This window comes from Megascapheus bottae, chromosome 27 (genome assembly GCF_031878675.1).
Source record: "Megascapheus bottae isolate mThoBot1 chromosome 27, mThoBot2.hap1, whole genome shotgun sequence".
In the NCBI taxonomy this organism is placed as follows: domain Eukaryota; kingdom Metazoa; phylum Chordata; class Mammalia; order Rodentia; family Geomyidae; genus Megascapheus; species Megascapheus bottae.
This window is the reverse complement of record NC_143535.1, coordinates 3,794,096-3,812,055: the sequence shown is the minus strand read 5'-3', so window position 1 is coordinate 3,812,055 and position 17,960 is coordinate 3,794,096. Positions and strand designations below refer to the sequence as shown.

The 17,960-nt window shown below is 49.9% G+C and overlaps 1 protein-coding gene and 1 long non-coding RNA gene across 4 annotated transcripts in view; one reads left to right on the top strand and one right to left on the bottom strand.

Moving 5' to 3' along the window:
* Grik4 (glutamate ionotropic receptor kainate type subunit 4) overlaps positions 1–17,960 on the top strand; it is a 289,257-nt gene that overhangs the window by 217,549 nt on the left and 53,748 nt on the right. The gene's annotated exons all lie outside the window — the stretch shown is intronic.
* Positions 14,567–15,306, bottom strand: LOC150045457 (uncharacterized). Its single transcript, XR_016532850.1, has 3 exons — positions 15,227–15,306; positions 14,741–14,849; positions 14,567–14,649 (listed from the first exon to the last, which is right to left on the bottom strand). It is a non-coding gene; the product is annotated as an uncharacterized LOC150045457 (long non-coding RNA).

Below are 17,960 nucleotides of genomic sequence, written 5' to 3'. Positions count from 1 at the left end.
ATGTCTCTGATCCTGTATACCGAAGGAAACTGGAATTGGGCGGCCATGCCAAGTCCCTCTCTGAAGGTCTCCCTCCTGCCTCACTCCCTCTGTCAGTACCAAGATTTGAACTTTGGCCTGAATGATTATGAGGCAAGTGCTCCACTGAGCCAAGCCTCCAGCCATTTTTAAAAAATTGTCTTGGAGACAGAGTCTTTCTTTCTGCTTGAGCAGGCCCCTGGACCTTGATTCCCCTGTTTTTGGCCTTATAGTTGGGATGACAGGTACACGCCACCACACCCAGCTTCTTTCTATTGAGAGTGGAGTCTCACAAATGCTTTTCTGCCCCAGCTGGCCTTGAGCTGTCAGCTCAAGGCTCATGGAGATGAGGCAGTGGGGGGTAAGACCCTTCTTGGAGGATTGCTCTTCTTAGCAAACAATAAGGGCAAAGGCAAGGGTGTCAGACCAACTTTTTCATTCAGGCTGGCCTTAAACCATTACCTCCCTGAGTAGCTGGGGTTGCAGGTGTACGCCACCATACATGATTTTTTAAGCAATGACAATAACCACCGTTTTGTACACTTTCTTCGATGGGGGAAAGCTGACATGGCAGCCGGAAACTCTGGGCTACAATATCAGAGTGGTGGTTCCTTTCATCTAACAGTCATTTACTGAGCACATACTGTGTGTCAGACAGGAAACAAACTGGAGAATGGCAGAGCAACAGTTCATAGTGTAGTTGAGGGAAAGTGACACAGAGGTGCAATTTGGGGCCATTAAACTCAAATCACGCCCTGGGGCTCATCTTTGCTGAATAAGAAAGCAAGCAGCCAAGCTGAGGGAAGCTGTCTGTCTGCTTGGGGGATGGAAAGTAAAGCCCCGTGATTCATTCTTGCAATGTCACACTGGGATGGTACCTTCTGTGGGTGGGTCTCCCCTCCAGGCACAAGTGTTTGGTTTGTTTTGCTTTGTTTTTAATGGGGGAAGTGTCTGGCTTGTGGAAGATGTACTCTATAGGACAGATGACAGGCAAAGAGATACCATGGCAGTCAGAAGGGGTCAGGAGGGGTAAGTGCTCACGTAGGAAAAATGCAACAGGGTTGGGAGAAAACAATGGCAGAGAAGTCAGGCAGGCGTGTGCTCCATAGAGCCCTGTGCAGGTCTTCCACAACCGCCCCTGCTCCCTGTGCTATTAGCTTTAAAAGGCATATTCTGGGCCAGAGGTACTGGCACATGCCTATATAATCTTAGCCCTTTGGGAGGTGAAGGTAGAAGAATCTTAGTTCAAGTTCAGCCTAGGCACAAAGTTAGTGAGGCCCTGAGCATAAAGCTGTGTGTCTATCAGGTCAGCTAATCCGAGGCACATAGGTAGGATTAAGATCCAAGGTCAGCCCTTGGCAGAAAAAAGAAAGCATGAGATCATACCTGAAATAAATAAATAAATAAAGTGAAAACACGGAGGCATGGCTCAAGGGTTAGAGCTATTGCCTAGTAAGTACGAAGCCATGAGTTAAAAACACTACGTAATTCCCAGGCTCCCTAGCTGTGTGTTTTGATTTAGCAAACCTGGGTGTGTTCAGGAGCTGACTTGTTCCCGGAGTATCTGAACGAATGATTGAATGATCGGGACACAGGTGTTCCAAATTCACCTGCCCTGGCATTAGACCTGCTGAATGTCTAGAATTTCTCCTCGGCTCCGCCCTCCGTGCTAACCCATCTGTTTGAGCTAATGTTGATTGGACTTCGCCACTTGTGGCCACTGCAGAGGACAGTGGTTTGACCTTGAGCTGCCCTGAGGGGCACACCCCTGGCTGGCCTAATGAAATGGAGGGCGAGATGCCTCTTGATGGCCCATTTCCCTTCGCCGTGTCTGGCCACTGTCCTGCTGCTTGGCTGTCTGGTTCAGACGCCGGGAGAACTAAGTGGAGACTGCGTGACCTGCCGTGGGCACAGATGCAGCTTTGAAGTGCTGGTCCCCAGGTCCCATCCCAATCACAGCCCAACTTTGCCTCTTGACAGGCGTCCTTCCCCCAGCTTGGTTAGAGTGGATGGAGAGATGCTAGGAAGGCTTGCTTGGTGGGGAAGAGAGGAATGTGGGCATTTCTCCCAGCTCCATCCAAGGTGATGCTGGTGGGTACACAGGGAAGGAGAAGGGGCAGGGGACTGTCATTTGAGGATGTTTGGTGTGCAGAGGCCACATGGGTACATGGTTCTGGGCTTCCCTACTCTAGACTTTTCCTTACTCCCTGGATGACACTCCCCCTCCCCACCGCACCCCCCCCACCCCATCCCTACAGTCTAGGCTTTTCCTCACAAGACTCCACCCTCTGCATTCCCCTTCTTCACCTGTTGCTTCACCTCCACTCACTCACGCCCATCCATGATGCTGCTGGTTTCTAATGACCCGCCAGGCTGGGCTTTCTTGACGAATGGCACGGCGTTGTGTGGACTTGGTTTTGTTCTTTCTCTTCCATCTGGGTGAATGACTATTCAGAGCTGGTTTTGATTATTTAGAAAGCACCATGCAGGGACCCAGTGGGTTGTAATTGGTAAAATGTCTGAATCAAATGCCATATTCTCTGCCAGTGGCTGATTAAAGGATTATTACCATTTTAAAAATAGTCTTTCAGAACTCAGGGCTATTTTTTTTTTAGTGTTTAAAAAAATTACTATTTTGATTCAGCTTAGAGAGTGTTTTCTGTCTTGGGACTCTGTGGGAGCCCTGGAGAATGTGTCTACCATGGGGTCCCAGTGGTCACATCCCAGGGCTGGTCCTGCCTCCAGTGACCTATTTATGGGCACAGAAGTCAGTCCATCCCTCCGTTTCTGCCTGTGTGAGGCCAACGAGATCATCAACCTTTATAGTTGAGCAGCTTTAGAATAACAGTCTCTCCCCCTTTTTTTGTATATAAAAAATAATCTCTTTGAAAGAGGGTAGGAGCTGCTCAGGAGGCAGAAATAAAGATTGAAATGTGAAGCCCACCCATACACGTTAACAAGATTCCCACTTAGCACGTCAGTGGGTTGTGCGATGCACACCGGCAAGCCTAGCTACCCAGGAGGTATTGCAAACGGGATCTAGGTCCAGGGCTGGTCTGGAGAAATGTCAAGACCTGCTTGAAAATAAATAAATAAAAGCTAGAAGCACTGGGATTGTGGTTCAATGACAGAATATTTACCTAGACTTGAGTTCAAAATCCAGTAATGCAAGGAAAAGAAAGGGAGAGGAAGAAAGGGAAGGGGAGGAGGGGAAAGGGAAGGGAAGGAGGAGGCTGGGGATTAAAAAACAAAGGAGAGAACAACTTTAGAAGACCTTTAATTTCCTTCATTTAACTTGGTCTAAAGATCAGAGAATCTGAGCAGCCCCAAGTGACTCTGTTAGTGCTGTCGTAAGCATACCTTTCATCTGAGGATGGGAAATGGCTTAACAGGCTCGAATTAAGCCTTCAGGGTTTGACATCCCCAGCTAAACACAGATCTCCTTTGTTTGTACCTCTCTGTTGGCTCTCAGTGCATGACAAGGCATTCCTCAATAGACAATGACCACAGCAAGTCAAGAGTGCATGGCCCAACTCCTGCTATCTGAAGTGTATGCTTATGCTTCCATCCAAGTAAAACCAAATTTGTGTCCCCGCTTCTCTGTCTGTCTCTGTCTCTGTCTTTCTGTCTCTCTCTATCTCCCTGTCTCTCCTTCTCTGTCTCTCTGTCTCTGTCTCTCCTTCTCTGTCTCTCTGTCTCTGTCTCTCTGTCTCTCTCTGTCTCTGTCTCTCTCTCTGTCTCTCTCTCTCTCTCATATGCTTGCATGTGGTTATGTGGAAGGCTGGAGCTCTTGACATCATAGTAATAGCTAACATTTATCGTCGCCTACATGACGGTCTGTGCTGGGTGTTGTACATACATATTTTAAAATGCCTATCTTTTTTATCAGCGCTGCACGAAAGCTCTCTTCCTGAAGGTGGAAAAACTAAGACAGAGAGATAAGGAAATGTTCCCATGCTCCCAAAGTCAGGAAGTGCCAAAGTCAGACTCAGCTGAATGAGGCCCCGGCAGCCGTCCCCAGGACTCAGAGCCTTTGCGTTGGTCAGGACATGTTGATCAGGAGAGCTCTGGGGGGTGGGGCGGTGGGAGGCTCAGGACGCGTTGATTGGGAGAATCTGTGTGTGTGTGCGCGCGTGCACGCACACACTTGCTCGTGGGAGTACATTTGCCGATACTGTGGCTTGAACTCAGGGCCTGGGCACTGTTCTTTAACTCCCTCATTCTAAACTGGCACTCTACCAATGGAGTCAAAGCTCCACTTCCTGCGTTTTTGTCTGTGTGATGAATTGTGGATAAAAGTCTTGGGCAGTTTCCTGCCTGGGCTGGCTTTGAACCTTAAACCCTCAGATCTCAGCCTCCTGAGTTGTTAGGATGACAGGCGGGAGCCGCTGGTCCCTGGCTTCTCATTTAGTCTTCAGTTCAATGCAAGGACGTTCTACACTAGGCCCCTGGGAGCAACAGCCCCCGAGCTCTCATCTAGAATCATCTGGGCTGGTAAGCTCTCCACCTCTTCGCAGCACATTCAAGATTTGTCCATGCACTGGATCAGACTCTGCCTCAGTCTGCACTCCGGAGCGGCCAGAAGCTTCCATTGCTACCTTCTCATTACCAGCCCTTTGCTTTGCACGCTTGGCACGCTTGGCACGCTTTGCTTTCACTCCATTCAGTCTTTCATTCTAGAATTTAACCTAAGGATTTTTTTTTAACATCTACTTTTTGTCAAAGACTGGAAGTGTAGGGTTGATTAGCCAGCATTCACTTAAGTGCTTCTGAGCTTTGGGGAAAAGGCAAAAATTGTAGCCAGCAATTACCATGGTGTATTCTAATTAGGCTCCTCTTATTTTCTCCTTCCCTGAGCTGTGGTCCATACCCTGTCTCAATGTGCCATGGCCTGTAGCTCCTTCACCCCAGGTGCTAGTATGTGTATCTAGCTCTCCATGAATCAGTGGTCTCCAGACAAGTCTGGCAGCCTGGGTCTAAAACTTCAGCTCCACCACTTGCTTTACATTGAAGACTCCAATTTCTGCTTTCCACATTAGTCTGCTTGCTGGAATGCCATCGTAAATTTTTTATTCTTTCTAAACTCCGGCCCTTGGGTCAATTAGTTATGCTTCCCAACAGATTCAGCCAGTTCTTTGCGTGTGGACTTTTCTTGGAATCCAAGCCATCCATTTTTGGACCACTGATCCAGTAACTTTGTTCCTATGGAGACAGAAAGCCCAGCGGGGCTGGCCGGAGCGGGCTAGTAGAAAGCTTCGTGAACTGACAACTGTGCTCTGCTTTTTCAAGGCGGATGTAGCTCAACTTTCCAGGGGCTGCCCTGCGGAATGTGTATGTGAGGAAGTGGAATACCAAGCAGGACCTGGCAGGCACTGGAGCCCTCAGATAGCAACGGGAATACTCAGAGTCCTCTTTGGAAGGATCTCACATCTAACTTACTCCAAGTTCTGTAGGACTCTGGCCGCTGCTGCAGGTCAGGCTGCCAAACTGCATCCACCTTGCTGCCATCTTTAACAACAGCCCAGCAGAGGCGGGTCAGCCCCGTTTTGGGAGGGGAGCCTCTGATATTGACAGGCTGGGTACAGAAGTCGCTGCAGTTCTTATAAACGTAGTCTTAGCAGCCAGGGTCTCTGGAAAGTGACTTCTGTGACCTGTGAGAGAGATGATTTTCATAGACCCACAGGTGGCTGTGCTCTTGTCCCCTCCCTCCCTTTCACAGCCATCAAACACTGCATAACAGGACACTCCAGCATACTCTGCCTGTCAAATGAGACAGTGCCACCCCTGCCAGCTCAGGGAACTGGAGAAGAGGCATGAGATTGCCCATCCCTGACACCCCTGCCCTTTTCCCAGTTTCTCTTATCATTAGCCATCTCCATCCATGGCAGCTCTCAGAACGGCCATCAGGCTCTGCCAGCTGCCGGGAGGGATTGGGGAAGGCAGCCACTATCTAATTCATTTTCAGTTTGAAGACAGCACTTACCACAAATATGCAGTGCCTTTGAAGTGTTTTTGCCTGGACCTGGCTCAAAGCACTAGAGTGGGGTTTGCTTGCTGGAAATCACAGCCCCTAGTGCCAGTTCCCCCACCTAGGGACAAACCTGAGTGCCAGCTCCTTCCCCCACGCCCGGGGGGGGGGGACAGACCCAGTAGCCCAGGCCAGCCTGGAGGCAGTCTGCATGCTCCTGCAGAGCCCTGCAGGGGAAGGGCTGTCACTCTCTTTGATGAGGAGACACAGTTGGCAAATGCATGTGAGGAATGTGGTTTGGGGCTGTTTTGAAGGTGACTGAGAAATCACTTGTTCCTTCTTTTTAATTAAGAAGTGGGGAGAAGGAAGGTTGGCATTGGGGCTCTAAATCATGTATCCCCTCGCTTAAAAGTCTAGTTGGTGGTCAGTCAGCTAGGCCCATTCACTTTGCAGACCCTCACTCCTGGGTCTGAAGCCTCCCAGTGACCCTGTTTGCCTTCAGAGTGAGAAACCCCAGACTTGCCTCTTCCTCTCCTCCTCCCCACTCCCACTCTACCCACCCCCACAGATTCTGTATGACAGATGCCCAGGGCGTACAACTGACCAGCGGCCCCCAGTGAAGCCTGCAAGTATGTGCCCACCCCACTCATCTGGCCCTTCCTGTGCTCAGCTCGGGGTGTTGACCCACCCAGGGGGGCCCATGTAGCAGTGAACGAGGGTCTGGGGTGTGCAGAGCTCACCTTGCTGGGCCCGGGGAGGTAGCTGTGCAGGGCACAGAGCCAAAGGGATCCCTGGGCAGTCTTCTAAAGCTATGGCTCCTCTGCTTGCTCAAGAGAGATTGCCTGGGCCCAATGTTCTGTTGGCAACTGGCATTTAAAAATGTGAAATGAAGACAAGTGTTTCTCTGGTTCATTGAAAGACCCTTCAGGGTCAGGCAGTGGCCCTTCCATTCCTGAAGTGATCAGGGGCACTGAAGATCAGGGCCAACTCCAGCAAAAAGCGCGGCAGACGCCCTCTCAAGAAGAAAGAGAAGCGTGGTGTGGTACATGTCTGTAGTCTTCTCTGGTCATGACCCACGGCCAACTTGAGCAAAAAAGCAAGACCCTACCTGAAGAATAAGGCAAAAAAGGGCTGAGGGCATGTCTCAAATAGTACAGTGCCTGCTTAGCAAGTGCAGAGTTCAAGATCCAGTACTGAGAAAAATAGCTTTTCTAGTACCATTTCCTGGGGCATAGAGGAGCCTGAAATCAGGCTCTCCTGGAACCCCGAGACAAAGGTCAAGGATCAGAGGCTTTGGAGGGGGGAGGCCTTGAGGCTTCCTTCCTCCTCCAGGCCCCCAGGCACAGTGCTCTTCAGCTTTGGTGGGAAAATTTACTCTCTGCCGAAGCAAATTCACATGCCAGCCGGCAAGAAAATCATAGCCACTCAAGTTTGGAACAGGGGACTGCTTTGGGGCAGCGGGGCAGGATTTGAAGGCGCTGCATTTTAAATCTGCTTCTCGTAATGTGCCTGATCACGCTTCTGCCTGAGATCAGCCTGGGGAAGTTTGCCAGCTCCCAACCACTCCTTGCCCTGCCTCTGCAGCCAGCTCCTGCCTGGTGAGCTGGAAGAGGGCAGCCTGCTAATTTAGTCTCATGAAGGAACCTAGGACAGCCAGCTCGAGGAGAGATGGGTCAGGGGTGGACTAGAGGTGAGACTGCAGATCGGAAGGTCAAGAGCAAAGGAGGCAGGTAGATGGGGAGAGGCAGGGGAGGGGGCTGGGTGGGAGCAGGCAGGGTGGGATGGAGAGAGCCTGGGGGTTGGCAGGGCTGGGTCCCAGGGCTCCCCATTCCTAGCCTTCAGTGCTTTCCCTTTTCAGTAAAGTAGGGAAGATGAATGTCATAATATCTGCTTCATGGGTGTTGTAAAATTATTGAGATAAAAAAAACATTGTTTATGGCAGGGCTTTGAGGATTCTGCTACATTGTGCAAATTTTAGTTCTGTTGTCTCACAAGGAAATGTCTAACTATATATCTCTCTATCTTTGTTTGCGATATTCCTGGAGTCTCATTTCTAGCCTGGCACAGACCACGGGAAAGGACATAGCAAGGAGAGGGCAAGCACCAGGGTCACCCCTCCAAGGGCTGCAAGGACCAGCCCATGCTTCGATGAGGTGTCAGTCCTTCTCTGTTACCAGAAGCTTTCCATGACATCCACTCCCTCCTTCTCTAGGCTCGGTCCTCCCCATTCCCTGGCACTGAGTCCCACTTCGCAGTGGTTTTGGGTGGCTGTAGCCATTCCTCCCAGCCTAGCACAGCACTGCTCAGACAAGAGCAGCCCATAACCTCCCTAGCTAAAACTCCTGCATCTTCCCAGAGCTTAGCGAGGTATGGAGAAGGGGAGGGGCACCTGCTCTTGGCTGCTGCAAGCTAGATCCCTGTGAGAGGTGGGGGCTCTGTTCTCTGCCAATCACTGCTGAGACTCAGAAGCCACACCCTCTCTACCCATAATCCCCCCCACACTCCTGATTTCTAGCACAGAGAGTGATGGTTCCCATCAGCCTAGATGCTTCATTAAAACCCTGAGTTCCCTTGGCACCTGCCATTCAGAGCTCAGAGTCCTGTTATTATTACAACTGCTTGCTCAGTTGGTACATGGACTCAGTACAGCCAGGCAAACCCTGTCTATGTCAAGTTTTTTGGCTGCAGTTTTCATAGAAGCTGAAAAATCTCCAGCATGTTCCAGCTGTCTTCTGGGCAGCTAATTTTGGAAGGCTTTTCCAGGAGGTAGATGAGTCTTTCTATTGATTGACTCCACCAATAGAGATAGGAAAGAGATTGTAGGATCATGCCTAGATGCTCAGGAGAGAGCGTCTGCAGCTTTTGATGATGACTTTAGAAAGAAGAGGGAGTTGGAGAATAGACAAAAGAAATTATTCAATTCCATTATTATTTTTGTTTTGATTACTTTTATTGTAATTCTATGCAGTAAGCATACAACTCGTTAGCAACTTCTAACATCACTCAGAACGTCTGTCCACACAGAAAAGAGATCTGAGCACCCTTCCAGCCCTACTTTGGGAAGTTAACTTTTGGAAGCTGGAACCAGGTGGGGAGTCCATTAAATTAGTGAGCGTATGGCTGGAGCAGGCCTACTCAGATCAGAGCTGGTGGAGGTAACATGGGCTTTTCTGCTGCCCTAGGTGATACTTACTTGTCTCTGGAATCTTTGAGAACAGCCAGAGGGGACTTACTCTCAAAGAGAAGTCACCAAGTTCAGTGTTACATCCTAGAAGTTGGGGATGAAGGATGGAAGTTTGAATACCTTTTGGCAAAAGCCAAATAATCTAAGCACAGACAAGTCCAGCTGATCCTCATTATTTGTGGGTTCTGCATTTGAAAATCTGACTACTTGCTAATAAAGTCTTCGTGTAAACCCCAAATCAATAGGCACAGTGGTTCTGCCAAGAGGCAGAGTGGGAAAACATTTAGGTCAGCTGATGTACATTCTCCCAGTGGAGGTTTTGCTGGGCAGAACTCTGTCTTTCTGTGCAGACTGTCAAAAAGCATCTTTTCACAGGATATTGAGTGCCACAACTTTGGCATCTTTGTGCTTCTACCCACCCTTCTAGTTATTCTTCTGTTAAAAAGGAGTCCCAAATGCAGTGTACTTCTGTGCAAAAGAAGGCTGTGGCAGGCCCTACAGAGAAATCCATTCTCAAGAAGCCATGTGTAGGTATCAGCTGCTGTCCATTCCCAGTCGGGGGGGGGGGTGGGCAGCCATCAAAGGCACCTTCCTTTGGTCCTTAGTTCTCTTTCTTGGGCCCACATATCTGTTCTATCCTTTCCCTGACTGCTTCCTCCCAGGGTCACAGTGGGCTGGTGGGGGGCGGGGAGAGCAGCAAGTTGGGGAAAGGGCTTCTCATCCTCATATAAGTGACTGTGCACTCTTCCTTCATTGTGGTAGCCATGTAGCATCATGGTCCTGCTTGGGTTTGAATCTTCCCTGAGTCTGCATTTTTTTTGAAAATGGTAACTGTGTGGCTGGGAAGATTAAATGAGGTAATAGAAATAGAGCCAATGCTTCACACAGGATGAATGCCCTGTTTTGTTTTGTTTTGTTTTGAAGTATTAGCCTTGAGTAACAGTAAATGACCAAAACTACATGTTCGTTGATGCCAAAGATACCATCACTGTGCCTGGGTGCTGTGCTGGGGCTGAAGAGAGCGGGGGTAGGGAAAGTGCCCAGATCTCCGCTGCCAGCCTGAGAGCCTTCTGAGCATGGCCTCAGCTGCAGTGTGGGATGCTCCAACATGCCTGCTTGCAACTGAACCCAAACCCAAGAAGTAGAAACTGCCTCTTCCATGCACAGTACGCCCTAATTTTCTCCACACATCAAGTTCCATTTTTTTGCCAGTCGTGGGGCTTGAACTCAGGGTCTGAGCACTGTCCTTGGACTTTTCTCAAGGCTAGAGCTCTACCCCTTGAGCTTCAGCACCACTTCTGGCTTTTTTCTATGTATGTGCTACTGAGGAATCAAACCCAGGTCTTCATGCATGCTAGGCAAGCACACTAGCATTAGGCCAAATTCTCGGCCCTCCCCCAATTTCAATTTTTAAATGTTTAAGTATTTTTAAATATCATTTTATGTTACTCTCTTCTTTTGGCCATACTGAGGTGTGAACTTGGGGTCTTGTGCTTGCTTAGTAGGTGCTCTGCCACTTTATGTCTTCCCCCAGCCCCTCTCTAATTTTGTTATGTTTCAGATAGGAGAATGCAGTTCTACCTGGGTCAGCCTCAGACTTTGATCCTCCTTCCTATGGCCTCCCATGTGTCTGTGAATCACAGGCAGACACCTCTACCCTGGCTCTCCCTGGCTCGCTCTCCCTGGCCTTGCTTTTGATCCTTTGCCTTTGGCTTGCGCCCTTGCTGTCTTATGGGGCTGGGTTCCCTCAGCATTCTGCATCCAGGCACATATTTTGTTGGTGTGTCAGGCTAAGAGAATGAGGCCTGTGGCCAACTCTGTGACGGCCCTCTTTTCGGGGCTCCCTGCTTCAGTGTTCCGGTGGGGGCACCCTCCTTGCCCAGTGTGTTGAGTGAATTTGAGATACTGGGTGGGTTACACATGCATGCGTGCTGGAGTGGGTTGTGGAGGTCGACCCTGCGTGTCTTTTTTGCTTGTCCTGCATGTAGGTGTGGATCTCTACTGGGGTTGGATGCTGTAACCCTGGGCCATCTATCTGGCCATGGTGTTTTTCCACCTCAATGCTGCCCATGGCTGATAGAGGAGTTGTCAGAATCTGAGTTCAAAAGCCGAATTTAGTCATTATTAATTGTGTTACTTGGCCTCTCTCGAGTCTCAGTTATATTCATGTCTCCAACAGAAACGGGTATAAAAGTACCCGCACTGAGCAGTTATTGTTTTTCTATGGGAAGCCTGCATTTCTTGGGTGGGGATAATGGAGAGTTCTTAAACAGAATCAAGAAACCACATGCCCCACTGTCTCCATGGGCGAAAACACCAATGAGTGTTGGAGGATATGATTCTGGAGCAAAGGGCTGGCCCTGCTGTAGGATTCAGGCCCCCCGCACCCCCCCCCAGAAGGAGCAGGGTCCCAGCGATGCTGAGTGTGTAGAATCATCTTCTAAATGGACATAAAGTATTAATGGTTACAGCACACAGGCGCCGCGGATGCAGGCGAAGATGTGAGGAAATCTCCCGGGCTCTAAAAATGAATCTCCTTTTCCTACTTGAGAGAATACAAAGCAGCAAAATGGCAGCCTGGGTCTCTAGACAGCTGAGGAAAGGGTGTAGAGCCACCAGGACTTTCCAGTTAGCAGTAGCAGCAGCTACACACCAGCTGCAGGGACGATCATAAGGGGACTTCCTGGCACTTCAGGATCCACCCGTGGTAACTGGGAAGGAAGCCAAAGCCCAGGGATGGGGAAGAACTTGGTGACATTCATATCATTGCTGCCACCCATCTAGGTTCCAGGCAAAGCCTGGTGTCATCATTACGGTCTTGATTCTTTGAAGCCACCTAACAGGGCAGCTAGAAAGCATCTGTTTGAATCCTCAATTCTAGTACTTAGCCACATGTGACGTGAGAACTTTAAGTAACCTCACCTTGCAGGACACAGAGCTTTTAAAATCTGTGATGTTGAGTATGAAGTATCTCTTGGAGCACTTGCTAGTGGGGATTAAGTGAGATGCTACGTGTAAAGTTCCTGGTACATTTTCTTCAGTTTGAAATTCATTTGACATTGGTGTGATGCTCACGTCTCTAAGGTGAAGTCTCTAGTACTGCGCCCCCCCCCCAAGATTTCCTTACAAATCTACAACAAACCAGGTGCTGTGCCAGTCTCTAGGGACAAAAGGGCAGGCCACCAGCCACAGTCAGTAAGTCATGTCACATGAACACCTGTCTGGAAGGAAAGGAACGTGGTTCTGGGAAAACACTGACTTTAGCATCTCGGAGGAAGTAATCTTTGACCCTAGGTCTAGAGATAAACAAGTGAGGCATGGAGGCCAGCCTCCATCTAGGAAGGGTGGGTGGTGATTCTTGAGTCTCTGCAGGCCCCTGGTCTCTCACAACTTCAGGGCAGATACTAAGAGTCCCCAAGTGGGTGGGTGGAGCTGCAGGACCATGGACAGCTCCAGAGGCGCCCACAGAGTTCATCTACTCCTGCCCCCAGGCCCCACTGACTTCTGGTCTAAGCTTTCCTGCCATGCATTTCCTTGAGCTCAGTCCCTGGTGGGTCCACACAGGGGTCTTAGACACCAGTCCTGGGAAGACACAGACTGGAGGCTCTGAATACTTCAGGCCAGCCGTGCCCACTCACACAGAGGAAAGGAAGGCACACTCTCAGGGTAGACAGATGAACTTACAGAGGAGCAAAAGGGCAAGCAAGTGGCCCTGGACGTTATGCTGACCCCGGGGCAGCGTCAGATAACCACCCATTGTCATAACCAGCTTCTTAATGGTAGCACTGAACACAAGGTAAAGACGCACATTCTGTTTAAGAGGACAAAAGGACTCATCACTCCTTTAGAAGGGATTTTTGGAAAGAATGCTTCTGAATACATAATTAAAATCTCCACAATATAGTGCTTGAAGGAGCAGAGTGATTATTAATTTATATAGATCTGTGTTCCACGAGATTGTTGGAGAAATCCTACTTTCTAAGCACGTAAAAAGATGTCCCATGTAGTCATATTTACCTAAGCTTTCGTGTCTGATGAAGCCCTTCTAGCAGAACTGGTTCCTTCTAACAGCTCGGAATCAGGGGTTAGGATGGTCTCGTTTATTTTAACTATTGAGATCCTAATGAATTCTCCTAGTTTTTTTCCTACTCATCAGTTCTGTGATTTGGGTAAGTTATTAGCTGGGTTGAAGCAGACAGTAGTGGCTCACCTGGATAATGCTAGCTAATCATGAGAATCAAAGGATTCTGTCCAGGCTGGACAGAAAAAGTCCTCCAGATTCCATCTCCAAGTAACAAGCGATAAGCTAAGATAGAGGTATGGTTCAAGTGGTAGAGTACCAACCAAGCAAGAAGAGGCTAACGAGGCCCTGAGTTTAAGCCCCCTATTAGCAATATTATATGTGAGTGTATAGATTACTTAAATACGACTTTTCTTACTGAGAAAATGGGGTACCAGTGAGATAAACAGCACAAACTCCAAGTGCCCAGCCCGGGGCCGCTATGCAAAGATGGGCACTGCTGGAGTGCTGGAGAAGGCTGACCCCAGCTCTCCAGACCCTCTTCTGTGCGTCTTCCCGCTTCAGGCTGCCCCACATCTTGTTGGCTCTGATGGGAGGGTCGACACCACAGAAATTGGCAGAGGCCATAAATCAAGGTCTCCTGTTTTTCCAGGAGAGCCAGTTTTCAAGCATTTTCTGGCTCACATGGCAGGTACTCCATCACAGTTTATTTCTCCCTATACCCCAGCCTTTCCCCGTGACCCTCTTTGTCATCAGAGTTGCTTGCTGTGTGTGTGTCCGACTGTAATGCAGTGAGGACCAGGACTGCTTGAAGGGCTTGTTACAGCAGAGTTTGCTAGACCCCTCCACTTTCGGGTTCACTCCAGTTGGCCAGGAGCGTCAGCATTTGCATTTCTAATGCATATGCTTCTCATTCAGAGCCCCGCCCTGGGGATGTTGGCCTCAGTTCTTCCAGTCAGCGAAGTCCCCAGTGAGCCAGTGCCCTACAGTGGGTACTGAGTACATGGCCTTACCCTGCTCCCAAAGAATCTCAGACAGCCATGTGCACTTCTGTCTCCAAGATGTAGAGAGGGGCTCGGAGAGATTCGGTAATGTGTGTGCAGCTATACAGCTCCTGTGCAGAGAAGACAGTTTACTGAGAGGTTCTGAGCACTATGGCCCCTGCCCAGGTGACATGTGTGAATAGAAGCTGGACTGGGCTGGGCTCATGTCAACCTAGTGGGGTGCTGTAAAAAGCTGGGTGCTTTGGCTCAGACCTGTAATCCTAGATGGAGGAGATGGGAGATGGCTGTTTAAGAACAGCCTCGCAGAGGAGGGAGTTTGAGAGAATACCTCAGGCAATCCCTGGGCATGTCCATTTTCTCACCGTGGGGGAAACACAACCGCTGGGCATAGTGTAGACAAGGAAGGCACAGGAGGAGGCCCAGAGCCCAGCCAGCCTGGACCTAAAGCGAGCCCCTGCTTTGAAAGGGAAATCAGCACAAAAGACGCTGGAAGCCAGGCTCCAGTGCCCCCGCCTGTAACCGTGGCTACTCAGGAGGCTGGGTACCTGAGGAAGGCAGTGCAGGCAGGAGAAGCTGTGTATGAGATGCTTATTTCCAGTAGATGAGCCAAAAGTTGGAAGAGGAGGTATGGTCACATGGTAGAGTGCCAGCCTTCTGTAAAAAAATTAGGAGACAGTGCCCAGGCCCTGAGTCCAAGCTCCAGTACCAGCCTGTACACACACACACACACACACACACACACACACACACACACACACACACACACACACGACTGAAGGTGTGGCTCGAGTGGAAGAGCACCTGCCTAGTGAACATGAGGTATCCTGAGTTCCATCTCCAGGACTTGCCAATTAAAGAGAGAGAGAAAGAAAATGAAAAAGAAATCAGCAGTGGCTCTCTCTTTCTCCCGCCACTGCAAGCTTACAGCCTCTAAGCCAGTGGAAAGGCAGACTAAGTGGGAGAGACAGAAGGTCCAGAGACACCAGGAAGACACATTCTCAGAAGCCACGTGGGCAGTGGGGACTGCTCACCACACAGCTGTTTCTCCAGGAGGCACTGGGGCAGGAGGCAGCGGGGTGAAGTAAAGGGATTTGGCTCCAGGCAGAAGCACAGATTGTCAGTGATGAGAAGCTGTATGTCCTGCCCACCCTGGCACATGTGTGGCATTACAGGTGCCCAGTGGGTAGGGCGATTAGCCTGTATCCCAGGGCACCTGGCTCTGCCTCTCTGCTTCCTTCCCACTGCCTTTCTGCAATTATATTGTGCCGGGTAAGAGCTGCCAAAATGCTTTGTTGGATCTGATGAGTTTATTAATTTCTTGAGGGCTAATAGGAGGGTAGGTGGGAAATTGCATTGCCAACTGGAGCTCGGGGGCTAATTAGTCTCTTTGCCAGGTCCCCAGAGGTGAGGAATGGGAGGGTGTGCTGCTGGGCTGTCTGTTCTGACTCTGGATAAATCACTTCTATCCCTGGCTCCTTGCTTGCGTTAGACCGAGGAGGCTGGGGCCTCAGAGCAGGTTGGTAGAACCAGATTGCAGAAGAGGTAGGAGGGTGACCAAGGGGCAAAGCGATCTTTCCAGCCCCGCGGGTGTGTCATGAAAGCCTAGGGCACCCAGAGAGGCCTGCCCAGACCATCCAGGTGCTGACATCCTGCCAGCTGCCCTTTATGTCCCTTCTGTCCCAAGTATGGCCCTTCTCAGGCCTGGCACATGGAAGGAAATTGGTCCTGGGAGAGAATCATTCCAGTTGCCTTGATAGAGTATGAAGATCAAAGACAGAGAGCCGTACCTGCTGGAGTTCACAGTGGGAGACCCAGATTCTCTGGAGCCATTTCCTGGGTAGCCTGCCTGCCATGCTCAAAGGAAGGGCACACGAGCCTCCTTACCCTGGATCTGCACATGCGTGGGAAAGACATAGATGCACTGCGGGTGCAAAGCTGCACCACACGTGCCTGGCAACCTCAGGCAAGCCCGTCTGATCTCTCCAGAGTCTCTGTTTCTTCGTGAATGAAATAGAAACACCACAACAGTGCCAAAGAATGATGGGGGGGTTGAGAGCTGTAGGACAGGCATCAGGCATGCCAGCTAGCTCTTACCCTGTTCCTCTCCATTTGCAAATCCAGCCATCACCTCCCACTCCTTTCCCCTGAAGAGAAGAGGAAGAAGACAAGGCCCAGCAGTGGTGGGGCCTGGCTGCTCCTTTTTGAGAGTGACTGGGAACTCCACATTCAAAGAAGGGCACACCTTCTGCATGTGGGCTCCCAAGGGAGCCTCTGGTTCCCCTCGCACCTAAAGCCCAGAGTAAGAGAATGGTCTGACATAACTTAGGCTGGCCCCGTTTGTTGGGAGCCACATGAGCTAGTAGGGGAGACACGCGGGGAGATGAAACAGCAAGAGAACGCAGGAAGGTATGTGGGAGGGTATACAAGCTTTTTGTGGGGGGAAAAGATTCACCAGGAGTTCAGGGCCCAGGCCTGGCTCAAAGTTGAGGCCTGTCTGCTGACCTCAGTTTCTTTCTAAGTAAAGTAAGGCTTGCTGTGGATGTACACAAGACACCACTGGTTCTTACTCATTTGTGACTCTGAACCCCCTTCCCATTTCATGGGGTGGAAGTGAGGGCCAAGCGTGAGCCATGCCTTATGGGTGTTGGAGCATCTAGAAGAGAATACAGAGCGTAGCCATGGGAACAGAGCCACGGGGCAGTTGGGGACTTGTGGGAGTTTCCCAGGGGAATTGGCGCTGGCACCTGGGGACGCCTGGTAGAGGCGTCTCACTGGGGCTCAAGCCAGCTGTCAGCTGTCTCTCCTGGCTGGTCCTCTCAACGGCTCAGCTACAGAAATGATTGACTGGAGGCTTCTGCTGGTAGAGCTATACTGGGACCTGTGTTCATGTTTTGTGTATTTATATATTGTTGATATGTTCTCTGTGTTCTATATTCTTACATTATTTGCTCATAACATTTACTTAGGGATTTTATAGAATGTGTCCCAAAAGTAGGTCTTAATGTCTAACTCCTATAATTCTAACCACTTAGGAGGCTGAGAACAGGAGGATCAGAGTTCAAGGCCAACCTGGGCTGAACTGTGCTCAGGACCCCTTTCAGGTGATAGCAGGGCACAGTGGTATATAGTTACATGAGAGGTTCTGAGTCAGCTCCAGCAGAAAAGTTTGAGAGACACCCCCCCCCATCTCAATGCTAGAAAGCCTGGTGAGGTGCTAAGAACCTCGATCATCCTGGCTGCGATGGGAAGCCTAAAATAAGTGGGTTATGGTCCAGACATATGCTCAGGCAGGAAGTGAGGCTGTCTCAGAAACAGAGGGGCTAAGCCAGGCGTGGTGGCTCACGCCTGTAATCCCAGCTACTCAGGAGGCTGAGATCTAAGATCATTGTTCAAAGCCAGCCTGGGCACTCAAGTCCAACCTCCGTGAGACTCTTCTCTCCAAATAACCACTAGAAAACCACAAGTGGTATTGTGGCTCAAGGGGGTAAGACGGTAGCCCTGAGCTGAAGAGCTCAGGGACAGTACCCAGGTCCAGAGTTCAAGCCTCATGACCAACCACAACAACAAAATAGAGGGGTGTGAGGCATGACAAGCAAGTGTGCGGCTGAGTTCAAACTCCAGTATGGATAACAAAGCAAAATAATTCACTACATTTGAGCTCAGTCTTGGGTCATTTCTAAGTAAATTGTGGGTATCCCCTCCCCACCCTGCCCCCCCAGGTCTTTGCAGCGGTGAGAGTAGTCCTAACTATATATATATATATAT